The sequence below is a fragment of the Panicum hallii genome, chromosome 7 (assembly GCF_002211085.1).
Source record: "Panicum hallii strain FIL2 chromosome 7, PHallii_v3.1, whole genome shotgun sequence".
NCBI lineage: Eukaryota > Viridiplantae > Streptophyta > Magnoliopsida > Poales > Poaceae > Panicum > Panicum hallii.
The window spans coordinates 27,430,023-27,445,114 of record NC_038048.1 but is presented as its reverse complement, the minus strand read 5'-3'; the positions used below and the strand labels follow the sequence as shown (position 1 = coordinate 27,445,114).

At 51.8% G+C, this 15,092-nt stretch overlaps 1 long non-coding RNA gene across 8 annotated transcripts in view; it reads right to left on the bottom strand.

Annotated features, from left to right (window-relative positions):
- Positions 1-2,104, bottom strand: part of LOC112899604 — a 35,685-nt gene extending 33,581 nt beyond the window's left edge. For 6 of the 8 annotated variants that reach the window (XR_003230078.1, XR_003230079.1, XR_003230074.1 and 3 more), the window contains exons 1-2: positions 201-2,104; positions 42-121 (exon numbers count right to left, since the gene is read on the bottom strand). This is a non-coding gene — a long non-coding RNA (uncharacterized LOC112899604). The remainder of the gene's footprint in view (positions 1-41; positions 122-200) is intronic. The other 2 variants (XR_003230076.1, XR_003230077.1) reach the window with 2 other exon arrangements.
- Between the last annotated feature and the right edge of the window lie 12,988 nt (positions 2,105-15,092).

The following is a 15,092-nucleotide window of genomic DNA, read 5'->3' as shown; positions in this document are numbered from 1 at the left end:
AAAGTTCTGTTGAGGAGGAACAGCATGGAGAAGACTCCTACTCGAGCTTCTTCTTGACAGCTGACTCGACAACCCAATCACCTACGCAGTTCAAATCAATGTCTCTAGAAAGGAGATCAACCTACAAAAGAAAAATAAGTAGTTTTGGTTGAGTGACTGGCAACAGAAACGGAAAAAAAATGAGTGCATAAAACAAGCACCTTTGTCATGACAAGTATAAAGGATTAGCACCAGCAAGGTCGCGTATTGGTGCCAGGAAACTCCCATTAAAGTCGCATCATAGAGTCCTAGGGGCAAATACCAAAATATATGGCCTGTCAAAGCTAGAGATATCAGCAGCTGCCATATGGGCGTTCCTGAGACAGTTTAATTGTTTGGCCATGAAAACAATAAAAAAAGATTGAGCTCCAAAGGCATGTGAGATAGGACCAGCATGTAACCGACAGAAAACATGTCAGCCTTTCATCTACGACAATCAAATAAATCTGTAGGGCATTGATCTAACAGAAAAATAAGATGCCTCGGCTGGCTTATCTCCTTGAGGCTGGAGCGACTCAGCAGTGTCAAGAGGCTTTGTTCCAGGACAGTTTGTATTTGGCACTGCTTCTTCCTCCTTTTCAGCCTCATCATTGTCACTCTCAACTCCAAATGGTAGGTCTGGTTTAGTTGACATTACCACCGGCTGTCCATTCATCTTGGCAGTCGTACCCCCATGCTATCTTCATTGTGGAGCTGTTTCAAGGGAGACAATCAGATTCAGAACCAGAAAGGCAAAGCTGGACTCGTGCATACTCAAGCAACAGAAAAGCATGACAACATTACCAATATCCCCAATTAGAAATGCACTCAGCATCCACATGTGAACCATGTAAGATACAGATGCATAACTTGACAGACAGTGACAAACGATTATGAATAGACTGTTTGACTTTGCTCTTGCAAAACAAAAGGCAATTAAATTGAAGACCTTAGCATACTCTACTTTACAATTCTCCCCTGACTTGGATTCATTATGCAAGCTACTGATATCAGGACAGAACACAGAAGAATCAAACTCCTGCCAAGAAAAGGCATAATTTTTTTTTCTAAAACTAATGAGCCACAATTTGGAGCAGAATGTTTTTATTTCCACTCTCGCAGGCATCACTCCTAAGGCAGGTCACAGCACCTAAGAAACAAATCATCAAACACGTTGTGAGCCCTCGGGCACCAGCCCACCACACGCATCATGGACTGATTAGTAGCAGCAAAGTTGAGGATGAAGAATGGGACAATGGCGAGGAACAAAATTTTATCACGGAGATGAATCTCGCGACTCGTGCCAAGCCCCAGCCGCTCGCGTAACCAAAGAAAAAGAAAAGCTAACATATAAGAATCTATGATGACATAGTAATCGACAGGATGGGTGGATGGAGTAGGAACTCATGGGAGCAGCCGGCGGCGGCAGCCGGTCGACGGCCTTGTCGTAGGCGTGTCGCCGCTGGGGCAGGACTGCGAGGACCCTGCCTGGAAAACCTCCGGCCGGCCCATCAGCACGCGGCATAGAACAATGTGTGCCTCGCCGCACCCGTCTGTCTTGGCCAGCATCGCACTGATCAAACACAAATTCAAAAGGTTAGTTAGCTTACATGATGAGGAGATGAGCTGCGTAATTAACCAGAGGGAAGGGCGAGGTGGAGGGCGTCGGGGGAGGGCGAGGTGGAGGGCGAGGGGAGGGGAGGCCGGCGGTTGGTGGCGGCGGAGGATCTGCGCGGAGGAGGGGGGCGGGTTTGGTGGCGGCGATCGACGCGGATGGACTCCACCGGCTCGATCCGCCAGCGCCTTGCGCCCTGGCGGTGCAGTGGAGGAGGGGGCGTGGTTGGTGGCGGCGAAGGATCTGCGCGGAGGAGGAGTCGGAGAAGAGGGGGAGCGCCCCGGCGTCGCGACGGAGGAGGAGTCGGAGAGGAGGGGGAGCGCCGGCGGAGGAGGAGGGTGTCGGGGGCAGGCGAGGTGGAGGACGTCGGGGGAGGGCGAGGTGGAGGACGTCAGAGGAAGGCAGCGCGAGCGCGTTCCGTGGTGGCGACGACGGACAGGTCGGACGACCCATGGAGTTTTGCGGCTGGACAAAACGGTCTAACGAATCAGGTAGATTAGCGGCTGAACAAAGATGCTTAAGCGGGCGATCGCACCGTGGTGACACACCCTGGAAAGAAACATCCTGCTTAAGTTTTTTTATAGTAGAGATTTTGCTAATAGTCTACTCTTATTCTCTCGATTCACCACAAAAATAAATATAAAATGCTACAATAGTTAGAAAACATGGTAATAATATTCATATATTGCAACGCCACTTCACTCGTGGCAATAATAACCTTTTTATTGCAACTATTTTTTGAAATATTACCACACTAGTTTAGTATGGTAAAACAATCATCTCAATGCAACAATATAAGCTAATGTTGCAATAGATGTTAACCTGTTGCAACGAAAGTTGAACATATGGCAATGCAATAAAATTCGTGGCAATACAACAGATATATTGCCACCAAATTTCAAATTGTGGCAATAACACCTACTTATTGCAATAATTTATATGTTGTTGCAATATTTTTTACATAGCCTATTTTTCTAATAGCGGCTTCGCCTTGGAGTGGAGCTCTTCTCTTCTCTTCTTGTTGTGTCCTCAGTGGGGGGCTTTCCTCCTCCTTTATATAGCCCTCCAAGGGCGGATCTTGGGGGAACTTTCGGGGTGGTACCATCCGGAACCGGCGAATGGAAAGTAGCGTGAGATTCTAGGAGAAAGATGGGCCTGATTGGGCTAAGTGGGGTTCGGCCGAACTAGGGGTGCGGCCAACCCCATTCTGAGGCCTTTTGGCCCCATCTTCGATCGGTGCACTCCTTGTTGGCTCCTTATGTGGATTCTGGGTGTTTTGCCTGAAGTTTAGTTGATTTCCTACTGTTTGTGGACCCTTGAATCTGTGTGCCAGCCTCTGATTGGTCGGAGGTTTATTTCTTGGCCTTGTGGGTTGAATTGTTTTAGGTTGTGGGCCCTCCAATTCTGGTGCTCGCATAGGATGCTCTGAATTGTACTTTTTCTCTTTGTTTGAGCTCGGAGAGAGTGGACCAAATACTCGAAGACTTGCTGAGGACATGTGTACTAGCCTACGGGAATGATCGGGAGAAGAGTTTGTCTTATGAGGAGTTCAAGTGCAACAACAGCCATCAGGCCAGATGTCACCGTTTGAGGCACTTTATGGCAGAAAATGCAAAACGCCGCTGATGTGGTCGGAAACCAGAGAAAGACCGTATTTTGGCCCACATATGATTGTGGAAGCTGAGGAGAATGTCACTAAGCTCAGGGAGAACTTGAAGATAGCCTAGAGCAGGCAGACGAGCTACGCCGACAAGAGAAGGAAGGACCTCTCGTTTGAAGTCCGAAGATCATGTGTACTTGAAGGTGTCACCACTTCGAGGCACCAAGATATTCCACATCAAAGGGAAGCTAGCTCTTAGGTACATTGGGCCGTATCCGATCATTCAAAGGATCGGGGAGTTCGCTTACAAGTTACAATTACCGGAAGAACTTGCCTGAGTGCACCCAGTCTTCCATGTTTCACAGTTACGCAAGTGTTTGCGAGTACGAGATGAGACGGTACCGCTAGAGGCAGTGGACTTGCAGGAAATGCTTAAGTATGTTGAGTACCCTATGAAGATACTAGCCTGGGTAGACAAAGAGACCAGAAGGACCTCCATTCCCTATTGCAAGGTCCTTTGGAGTAATCGTACAGAACGAGTAGCCACTTGGGAGAAAGAGTCCGATTTAAAGGAGATGTACCCTCACCTTTTCGAAAACCAGGTAAACCTTTAATCTCGGGGACGAGTTTCTTGTGGGGGGGGGACTGTAACATCCCGTGATTTTCATGAAGTATTATATGTCGAGAAGTGCAATTTTCAAAAGGTTTTCATGTTATGCTACTAGCTAGGATTCACCATGAGAGTGCCTTCACTCTCTCTGTGAAATTCCTAGTAATTTAAAACCTACCCACCTAACGATATATTTGTTAGTGTGAAATGTTTGGTTCTTATTGAACTTGGCTTTATTTGGATTCTATCTGATTGTTAGAAATTGTGTTGAATTTAAATTCAAATGGGCCATTTGAATTTAAATTCAAACCTAGCCTCTCTAACAAACCTAGTCTACTAATCAAACCCGGCCCACAACCCGACCTAGCCCGCCTAAACACCTCAGCCCAACTAAACACACCCGGCCGGGCCAAAAGCCGGCTGCCAAGCCAGCACAGTCCAGCACCACCACCTGCACACACACCCCATGCTCCCCTTTACCCCTTGTGCCGCTGACCCATGGGGCCGGCAACGCTTTCCCCTTCCTCTCGTCAGCGTCGCACCCCGCTCATCGCCCATGCCCGCACGTCCGCCTTGCCCCCACGGTGGCCGACAGGCACACGCGTCTCAGAGCCTGCCGGCCCCCGCCTGCATCATGTGCCCGTGCCGCGCCTCGCTCCCGCACTACGCGCGCTAGCTGCCAAAGCAGCGAAACCACCCGGCCGCTCCTTGTTACCCCGCCAGCCGCCACGTGTCCTGGCCTGGATGCTGAGACCTGCTCCAACCGCGCCAAACCCTAGCCTTGCCTCGCCTATAAGAGCCTCGAGCGCCGTGCGAACCCTAGCCCTTAGGGTTCCCCCTTGTCCGCCGTCACAACCTGAGGAGGGACAAGCCAGGAGGGAGAAGGAGAGAAGGAAGAGGAGCTCGAGGAGGAGGACCGGCCGCCGGAGCTCTGCCGCGCCCATGCCTGTACGACGACATCGACGCCACTACTCCGCATGGCGCGGCACCAGGCCCCCTACTTCGCCTCCTCGCTGCTCCGAGCGTCCCCTCATCAGACCTGACCGGTGAGTGTCATCGCCATTCCACATCACCCTCTTGCTGGCAGCCTCCGCGCCGATGAGCCTTCCCTAGTGTAGCCCTAGGACCACCCCATCTCTTGTTGCCTTGCCTACAGGAGGCCTTCGTTGTGCACCTTTTGCACAGAAGCCGCCATCTTCGTCTCTCGTAGCCCCAATGCTGCCGCGACCCGGTACACCGGCACCCTGCGAGCGCTGAGGCCGTGTCGCGGCCTCGGCCAAGTCCGAGTGCCCACGCACATGCTCACCCAAACCCGGCCGGCCGCAAGGCCAAGTCTTGGCCTTGCTGTACTACATTGCCGCCGCTGTTGCCCAACCTCGCCGTCGTGGAGCACTAGAGCCCCACGCACATGCCTGCGCCTGCGCCGGGCGAGCCAAAGGGTGAGCCTTGGCCCTGGCATGTCCAGACCGCTGCCTTAGCCTCACCACATCTCGCTGCCGGTGCGACATGGCCACGCCACGGCCATGCTGACCGCGCGCAACACTCGACGCCGCGCCATGGAGCTCGCGAGCGCCACTACGGCATTTCACTAAGCGCCTCTCGTGTGTCCGCCACGCACGCACCCCCGCTATCAAACACACGCGCACACACGCAAGCACCTGTCGGGTTTTATCCGGCTGCCCACCAAGGGGTATACCCAAGGTGGTAGGTTTTAGGTTGGGATGCGCCGAGATCAGGAACTCGAAGGTGCAGACAACACAAGATTTAGACAGGTTCAGGCCGCAATATGCGTAATGCCCTACGTCCTGTATGATGGTTTGTATTGCCTTGATGTTGATCTGGTGATCGTATGTCTTGAGGGGGTCCCTACCCGCCCTTATATATCCAGGGGGGACAGGGTTACATGAATCCTAGCCTGATACTAGCTTAGGAATCCTACTCAAGTACAACTCGAGTAGTTTCCTTCTGTATCGACTAGTTCTACTCCGCATGCGAGTAGAATACAACATAAATGAGGTACAGGACATGTCCTATCCCCTAACCCAATACGGACTCCTTAATGTACACAGCCCCGTGGCCCCGGGTCTGACAAGCCCCCGAGCTCTTCATAGCTGAGTGCTGCAGGCTCTCCGAGTACTTCTGAAGTAGTCTTCGACTTCTTTCGCAACTCTGTGTTGAAATCTTTCTTCGGGTACTCCTTTGGCTGCATCGAAGCTATGAGGTGCTCATACCCCGAATTCCTTCTTTTATATGGGGTGCGATGAATAATCGCACTCCATATGGAGTAGCCCCCGAGCCTTAGGTTGAATCAAAGAATCAGGCTGAGGGTCAAATTAGTCTTGAGTCTTCTTTTCTTCTTATCCTTCGAGTACTTTCGAAAAATAAGTAGTTGACGCCACGTGTCCCACAGCCCCCGAGCCTTGAATCCAAATCTTTTGGAAAAAAGGATCCCAAAGGTCGTGGCAAAAATGTTCCCTTCTGGTAAAATATAATCTAAGAGGATGTAATCGGCAGAAATTGAACTCGAAACTTAAAAAACCTCTTTTTTCGGGACAATTAACCCTGAAAAAATGATTAGTCAAGTACCGGCCGAAAAATCCACCAAAAAACTACCCGTGACCAATTAATCCCATTGCGCGACGCTTCATCTTTCACACAGTAAACCACTGCCTGAACGCTGGTTATTTAACCCCGCAGTCAGTTAGGGTTTTTCCTGTGCCTTCAGATCTAACGCCGTCACCAGAGAAAAAAAAACAAAACCCCAACTAGGGCTTGTCCTACCGTCGCCCTCTCGCCGCCCTGCGTAGTCGAAAAACTTCGATCCCACCACCGTAGCCCCCGAGCGTTGTGCGAACAACTCGTGGCAAAAAAAAGGGTGGAAATGGCGCCGAAGAAGATCAACCAAAAAGACTTGAAGGAAGCGCAGGCGGCGACCAGCGAATGGTCAATTAGTAAGTGCTCTCGCCAAAATCTTGCAAGTTTAGTGCTGGGAGGTTTGCTTCAAGAGAGGGATCTCATTAATTGGCGCCTTCCTTTTCGTGATCCCTTTCCCATGGAAAGCGTCGATGAGATTGTTTCTTTCTGCTCTTTTTCTGAACGGGGATTCGCCCTCCCCACTTGCTCATTCTTCCGCGGTCTTCTCTACTTCTATGGGATTGAGCTGCAACACCTCAACCCCAACTCGATCTGCCATATCTCCATCTTCATCCATTTTTGTGAAGCCTTCCTCGGAATTGAGCCCCATTGGGCGCTTTTCCGCTATCTTTTCCGCATGAAGCCCCAACCCACCTCAAAAAATCCTTCTACAATTGGGGGTGCTGGAATCCAGCTTAGGCAACACGCTAGCGACAAATACATTTCTTACAAATTTCCTTCCAATGTCCTTGGGTGGAAACACCAATGGTTCTACATTACGAACCATGCCCCCCAACTCCCTGTGCGGTCCGGCAGGCCTCCTGTTCAACGCAGCGAGTGGACATTGGAGCCCAGTGAAGCCGAGATGGACCAAGTAAAAGAGCTGCTTGAGTTGATTGCCGCACACAAAGAGATGGGGGTAACCGGGGTGTCTGTGATGTTATCATTCTTCAAACGTCGAATTCAACCCATCCAACAGCGCCATACCTTAGGATTCGAGTACATGGGTACTGAAGACCCATCCCGTATGTGCGCAGAAGAGCTTGGAGATGATGCTGCGCTTGTTCGTGTTAAGCGAATTCTGCTGGATGTGGATGCCGTCCCGTATGTTCCAGTGGGATTTACAGCCCAGAATCGACCACCAGCAGTAAGTGTTCGACTTCTCGACTTCTTCCCTTGATCTGAAGAGTTGATACTAACTGATTGTCTATTTGTCTTAATACAGGAATCATCAGCATTGTATCGGAGTTACCCGCCACACCCCGATCTGCCCCGGCCTTACCATACGCTGCCCAGTGCCGCCAAAGCACAGAAAGAACAAATTGTTGGCAGCGAATCAGCCACGGGCAGCCGGGCGGCTGGGGAGAGGGTGCAAGCCGACGACTCCTCCGGATCATCCGTGGACTGGTCGGACGACGCACCTCTCGTTCCCCGGCGACGTCGGGACATGAGGAAACACAAAGCCAGCGCCACTGACCTTGCCGGGTAAGTGTTTGTCGAACTATAAAAACTGTCGAGTTGTTTTGCTGAACACTGATGACAACCCTATCTTGCAGCCCCTCGTCTTCCTTACCCGGCTCCCAGCGCCAAAAGGTAGCGGAAGTGCCCCCCAGCAGAAAAGGTGCACCAGAAGTCGAGCCCATAGAGGGCGAGAGGGCCAATCCATCACCTTCTGTCGCAGACGATGTGACAATTGCCGTGGCAGGCACAATGTCGGGGCAGCTCACGCCCTCGACTGAAACAGCGCCGCCGCCGGCAATAGGTGTCACGGACATCGCCGTGCCCGAGCTGCCAGCCCCCTCGTCCTGTACACCAACTCCTCCAGCCACGAGTACCGTGATAAAGAAGCCGTTGAAGCTGGTATGGAGGAAGCCGACAATGACGCGATCCCAGATGTAAGTAATGCCTTGGACCTTGCCCTTAGCCATGTGTAAAGATCACAGTAAAAATGTTGTGCTTTTGTCGTAAGCAGATCAACAGCTGCGGTGACGCCAGAACTCGAGTTGGCGCCACCAGCCCACGAGCTGTCGCCTGGGCAACCCGATGCGCAGGAGCCAGCAGGGAGGGCAGATGTAATCATACTTGATTCACCACTACCCGAGCTCCAGCACACAGAACCCGAAGCCCCCAGCAATGAGCAAGTCAAAACTACCACTGCCAGTCCCGCCGACGGTGCAGGTAAATGATCCCACTGCCTTGTGCTACAATCATTGCTATATTAACACTTGTCCTTTGCAGGGACCTCGCAGCCGTCAACTTTGGAGGGTGCGGGTGCTTCTTGCGAGGCACCCGAGTTGCCGACCCCTGTAGGGGAGAACACCAATATACTCCAAGAGGTGCACCGCCCAGGGGACGATCTGAGCCGCCTGCGCCAAATGATCAAGGCGATCGACTCATTTGCTCTGGTGAGTCTTGACTAGACCACTGGTAACTGTATGATGAAGTCGATATCCTCTGACGCCCAAAAACATGTAGGACATGAACCAGAGAACTTCAACGAAGCTGGAAGAGTCCACCAGGCGTATCGACGAGCTGCTGCAGGAGCGAGCCGGCTTCGAGCAGAATATCATCGAGCTCCAAGGCCGACTCAAGGAACAGCGGAAAGCCCATCAAGGTATGTTGAACTCAATTCTCGGAGTCATACCCGTAGTCGATAACTCCATGATCTGAAACCTGCTTATCATCGCAGAACTTAAGCAGCTATTAAATTATAAGGAGGAATTGCTTACTGATTTGAAGAACATGCTATATCGCCGCGCAGATGAAGTCGAGGGTCTGCGGAAGGTGATGGCCGACACAGAGAAGCAACTAGTCGACTGCCTCCAGCAGATCAAGACTTTGGGCGAGGAAAAAGAGCAGCGCCAGAAGGAACTCGATGATTTGAAGGTGGCAGCTCAAGAACTCGTAGAGATGGTGGATCCCCAGGAAGACGGTGCGGAAGATGGGCAACCACTACTTGATCGTCTTCGCGGGGCGCCACAAAAGATCCTTAATTTCGTCACCGAGGCTGCCACATCTTACGTGGGCTATGCCCTAGGCCTTGTAAAGTCCTTCTGGCCAAAGGCTCGGCTAGAAGTACTCGCGGAGGGTGCAGCTGCAGATTGTTCTGATGAAAATTTCCGCGAGTATTTGCTAGAGGTCCGGCCTGTAGCTGAAAAAATTGTAGGAAACATGGTCCAGGATTGAACCGTTAGTACTTAAGACTTTTGTAATATAAGAAACCACCTTTGTTCCTTTGTAGCCTTATGTGCAGACTAAAAGCCCCATCTGCTTTGAAGCATAGGCGCGCTACCTCTGAGTGCAGCAACTCAGAGAGTAGTCGATTTAGCCCGTCGCGAGGGCTCATCGGGTGAGCTAGATAAGATCCTGCCAAAAAGGATCCACTCGGACCCGGAACGCGCAGGCTGTGGCGCGACGACTAGGATGCTCATGGCAAACAGTCAAAAACTACCCTTAGGCGTAACCACCGCAGGAGTAGCCAAACGAGTTAGATAGAACCCAAGCCAGACGGGCCTAACCAGTTTGAAAGAACACGATCAGCATCGTGACGACTTTTGTGCCGACGGCAAGTAGTCGATTTTATATAGAACTTGAGCGTGGTCAGAAGCCGCCACCGTTATATTCAAGAATTTACGTTTTCGGGCTGTGTGGCACAAAGCCGCCAAATCGACCCAGAAAAAGTAAAACTTGCCATGAATGCATACATAAATTGGACACGAGTCTGCCTAGGGGTAGAACCGTCGCAGGTGCTGGATGTTCCACGAGTTGGGTACATCCTGACCATCGGGGTGCCGGAGTTGATAAGATCCCGGTCTTGTAACCCTCTTGACGATGAACGGTCCTTCCCATCTCGAGTTAAGCTTGTGCAAACCCGACTCATCCTGAACGCGACGAAGGATAAGGTCGCCAATGCTAAATGACCTTTCCTTAATGTTGCGATCATGATATCGCCGGATTCCCTGTAGGTAACGGGCTGACTGAACGAGAGCAGAGCAGCGAGCCTCTTCAACAGAGTCCAACTCCAGCTGTCGTGCTTCGTCCGCCTCGCCTTCTGTATACATCTCAACCCTTGGGGATTTCCACATGATATCTGCTGGAAGAATCGCCTCGGAGCCGTAGACGAGGAAGAATGGGGTCTGCCCTGTGGCCTTTGAAGGTTGAGTCCTGAGCCCCCAGATTACGTGTGGCAACTCGTGAATCCACTTCCCGCCCTTTTTGCTGTTGGCGTCGTAAAGTCTTTTCTTGAGGCCATCGATAATCAAACCATTCGCCCTCTCGACTTGCCCATTTGCCCTTGGGTGAGCCACTGAAACATATTTAATCTCGGTGGATGAGTTTTCACAGAATTCCTAGAATTGGTTGGCCGTGAAATTTGAACCCAAGTCAGTGATAATAGTGTTGGGGAAGCCGAAACGATGTAAGATGTCGGAGATGAAGTCGACCACCCTGTCTGGAGTAAGCTTGGCGATCGGCTTGAACTCGATCCACTTGGTGAACTTATCGATAGCCACCAGAACATGAGTAAAACCTCCTGGTGCCGTTGTGAAGGGCCCAATCATGTCGAGGCTCCAGCAAGCGAACGGCCAGGAAGGTGGTATGGTGATGAGGGTGTGGGCCGGGACATGAGTTTGCTTACCGAAGAACTGGCAGTTCTGACATCGACGTACCAGATCTTCGGCGTCGGACACGGCGGTAGGCCACCAGAAACCGGCTCTGTATACTTTGCCAACCAGTGACCTTGAGGCGGCATGGTTACCACACACGCCCTCGTGTATTTCTCGCAATATGTCCAGACCATCTTCTGTTGTGACGCATTTCATGAGTACTCCGGATCGTGCGCTCCGCCGATAAAGTTTGTCTTCGACTAGGACAAACCCCTTGCTCCGTCGCATGAGGCGGGCGACAGCAGCGCTTTTGGGGTCCATCCCGGTCGGTAAGACGAGATCTCGGATGAAGTCGATGAAAGGTCCTCTCCAGTCCTCACCGACCAGCAGTACCTCCCGTTCTGGTTGTACGAAGCCAGTGGTGGTGGCAACCGGTGGTGAAGGGCTAATGGACGAATGCGTCAGCTCCTGAACGAATACCCCTGCCGGGACTTGGGCTCGGGTTGATCCCAGCTTGGATAGGGCATCGGCAGCAACATTGTGTTCCCGCAGCACATGATGAACTTCTATGCCAGAAAATTTGTTTTCTAGCTTGCGGACCTCTTGTACATAGGCTTCCATGGTCTCCTTGTTGCAGTCCCACTCCTTGTTGACTTGCTGAATGACCAAAAGTGAATCGCCGTATACAAGTAGCCGCTTGATCCCTAGTGATATCGCCAAACGAAGCCCGTGAAGCAAGGCTTCATACTCGGCTTCATTATTGGATACCTCCCAGAGAATTTGGAGGACGTACTTGAGTTGTTCGCCTCGTGGGGAAATGAATAAAACTCTGGTGCTGCCGCCATCGAGCTTGAGGGAACCATCGAAATACATGGTCCAATGTTCTGGCTTGTCAACCGGTCTTGGAACTTGATTCTCCCTCCACTCTGCCATGAAGTCGACTAGAGCTTGGGACTTGATTGCAGTGCGTGGCTTGAAGTCGATCGACAAAGCCCCCAGTTCTACTGCCCACTTTGAAATACGCCCCGTGGCGTCCTGGTTATGTAGGATATCCGCCAGCGGGTAGTCCGTGATAACGGTGATCTGGTACTCATCGAAGTAGTGACGTAATTTCCTTGAGGTGATCAATATGCCATAGAGAAGCTTCTGGACCGCCGGGTACCGCTCCTTAGACTCCGAGAGTACCTCACTGACGAAGTACACAGGCCTCTGCACGCCAAAAGCATGGCCTTCCTCGGAACGTTCGACAACAATGGCACTACTGATAACATGGGTAGTTGCCGCAATGTAAAGTAAAAGGGTCTCACCCGGTAGTGGAGCCGTGAGGATTGGGGGCGACTGTAGGTGTTGCTTGAGATCCTGCAGAGCCCGCTCGGCTTCCTTTGTCCAGTGAAACTTGTCCTGGCGTTTTAAGAGTTTGAAAAAAGTTAATCCTCTCTCCCCGAGCCGGGAGATGAATCTGTTGAGAGCTGCCATGCACCCTGTAAGTTTCTGTACATCTTTGATTGTGGCAGGTGCCTCCATATCAGTGATGGCGGTAATCTTTTCAGGGTTGGCCTCAATGCCCCGGTTACTGACTATGAACCCGAGCAGTTTTCCTGACGGAACACCAAAAACGCACTTAGTCGGATTAAGCTTCCATCGGTACTTCCTTAGGCTGGCGAAAGTTTCCTCCAGATCCGCGATGAGGCCCTCGGGACTTCGAGTTTTCACAACCACGTCGTCCACGTAGGCCTCCACGTTCCGGTATAGCTGATCAGCAAAGCACATCTGAATTGCCCGCTGATAGGTGGCGCCAGCATTCTTCAACCCGAAGGACATCATCTTGTAGGCATAAGTCCCGAACGGGGTGATGAACGCGGTCTTGATCTGGTCCTCTTCCTTGAGAGCAATCTGGTGGTACCCTGAATAGCAGTCGAGGAAACATAGCAGTACACAACCTGCGGTCGAATCGACTACCTGATCAATGCGAGGGAGCCCAAAGTGATCCTTTGGGCAATGCTTGTTGAGATCAGTATAATCGACACACATTCTCCATTCTTTATTCTTTTTCAATACAAGGACCGGGTTAGCTACCCACTCTGGATGGATTACTTCCTTAATGAATCCAGCCGCGAGGAGTTTAGCTATTTCCCATTTGATAGCCTCCCGTTTATCAGGGGCAAAACGACGAAGTCGTTGCTTCTTTGGTACAGCTTGTGGGTAGACGTTAAGGCTATGCTCGATCAGCTCCTTGGGCACCCCTGGCATATCCGATGGTTTCCATGCGAATATGTCTCGGTTGGCCCGCAGGAAACTGATGAGCGCGAGTTCCTATTTGTCGTCCAAGCTTGCGCCAATAATGGCTGTCTTGGAGGAGTCCCCTTCTTGGAGCTGGATCGTCTTGAGAGCCACATCGCCTGTCGACTTGACGCCCGATTGGCTCGCCTTCTTCGTCGGAATTTCCAGCTCGGCTGGAGAAAGTTGTTGTGCGGCCGCGAGTACTTCTTCGGAAACATCTGGCACACGGGAAGTCGATGCAAACTGGATGGCTTCTTGGTTGCAATCATAAGACTTCTTCAAGTCGCCTCGGAGCGTGAGCACACCGTTACGTCCTGGCATCTTGAGAAGCAAGTAGACATAATGTGGCACCGCCATGAACTTGGCGAGCGCCGGCCTCCCCAGTATGGCATGGTAGGAAGATTCGAAGCTGGCCACCTCGAACTTGATGAACTCAGTACAATAATTCTCCCTCGTCCCGAAAGTGACTGGAAGAACAACTGTCCCAAGCGGGTGCGCGGCATCGCCAGGGACAATACCGTAAAAAGGAGCTTTGCTCGGAGTGAGCTTGTTGGTAAGGTCCAGACCCATCTTCTTCAGCGTGCTAGCGAAGATAAGATTGAGTCCACTCCCACCATCGATAAGAACCCGAGTAAGCTTGACTTCTGCGACCACGGGATCCAGCACCAGTGGGAACTTCCCAGGCTCGAAAAAGCTGGTCCATTGGTCGTCACGGGAAAAAGATATGGGGACCTCCGACCATCGGAGCGGTCGTGGCACCGCCGGTTCAACTGATAGAATTTCTCGTAGCAGCAACTTTTGTTCCCGCCTGGAGCAAAAATCTTCGCCACCGCCAAAGATGACATTGACGGTTTTGGAGGCATCCTGGAACTTGGGCGTCTCTGATTTATCCTCCTGTTCCTCGTCTTCGGGCTCTTTGCCCGTCGACTTGTTTTTCTTGCCGTTTCCAGGAGAGCCGAAGGTACGCTTGAGCTGAAAGCAGTCGATCGCTGCGTGTTTAGAGTTGACACACCACGGGCACTTCTTCTGCAGAAGCTTTTCAAACTGCTCCTGTGTGGTCGACTTCTTGCCACGCGAAGGGCGTTCCACAGCCGCGACGAGATCGTCTGGCTTGCGTTTGCGGGACGAACCCGAAAAGTCCTGCCGGCCTTTGTCAGCCCGGTTGTCGTTGTTGCGCTTCTGGTTGAGGTCGGTGCGTCTTGGGAACCTCTCGCGCATCTTTTCTTCTTGTTCGGACCAGTCGTGCATCATGTCGCGTAGTCCTGCAACTGTCTTTGGCCTGTTACGCCCAAAATCACGATATATACCTGGGTCAGTGAGGCTATTGTAGAAGCAGTCGATAATATCCTCTTCTGAGATGTTGGCGATGGTGGCCCGCACATCGAAGAAACGGCGGGTGTAGGATCGGAGGAGTTCATTGCGCTCTTGCTTGCACTGGGCGAGGTCGTGCCGGGTTCCTGCTCGAGATATGGCCCCCTGGAAGTTATCGATGAAGACCTTCTTGAGGCCTTCCCAGGAGTCGATGGAATCGTTGGGGAGGCTTTCCAGCCAAGTCAACGGTGCTGGCTCCAAAGCCATTGGAAAGTAGACGACCTTGGTAGTGTTGGAGCCGCCAGCCACCTCAATGGCAGTAGAATAACAGCGGAGCCATTGCTGGGGGGCCTGCTTGCCGTCATACTTGGTAATGCCAATTGGCTTGAAACCCTCCGGGTACTTGTAGTTGTTGAATCT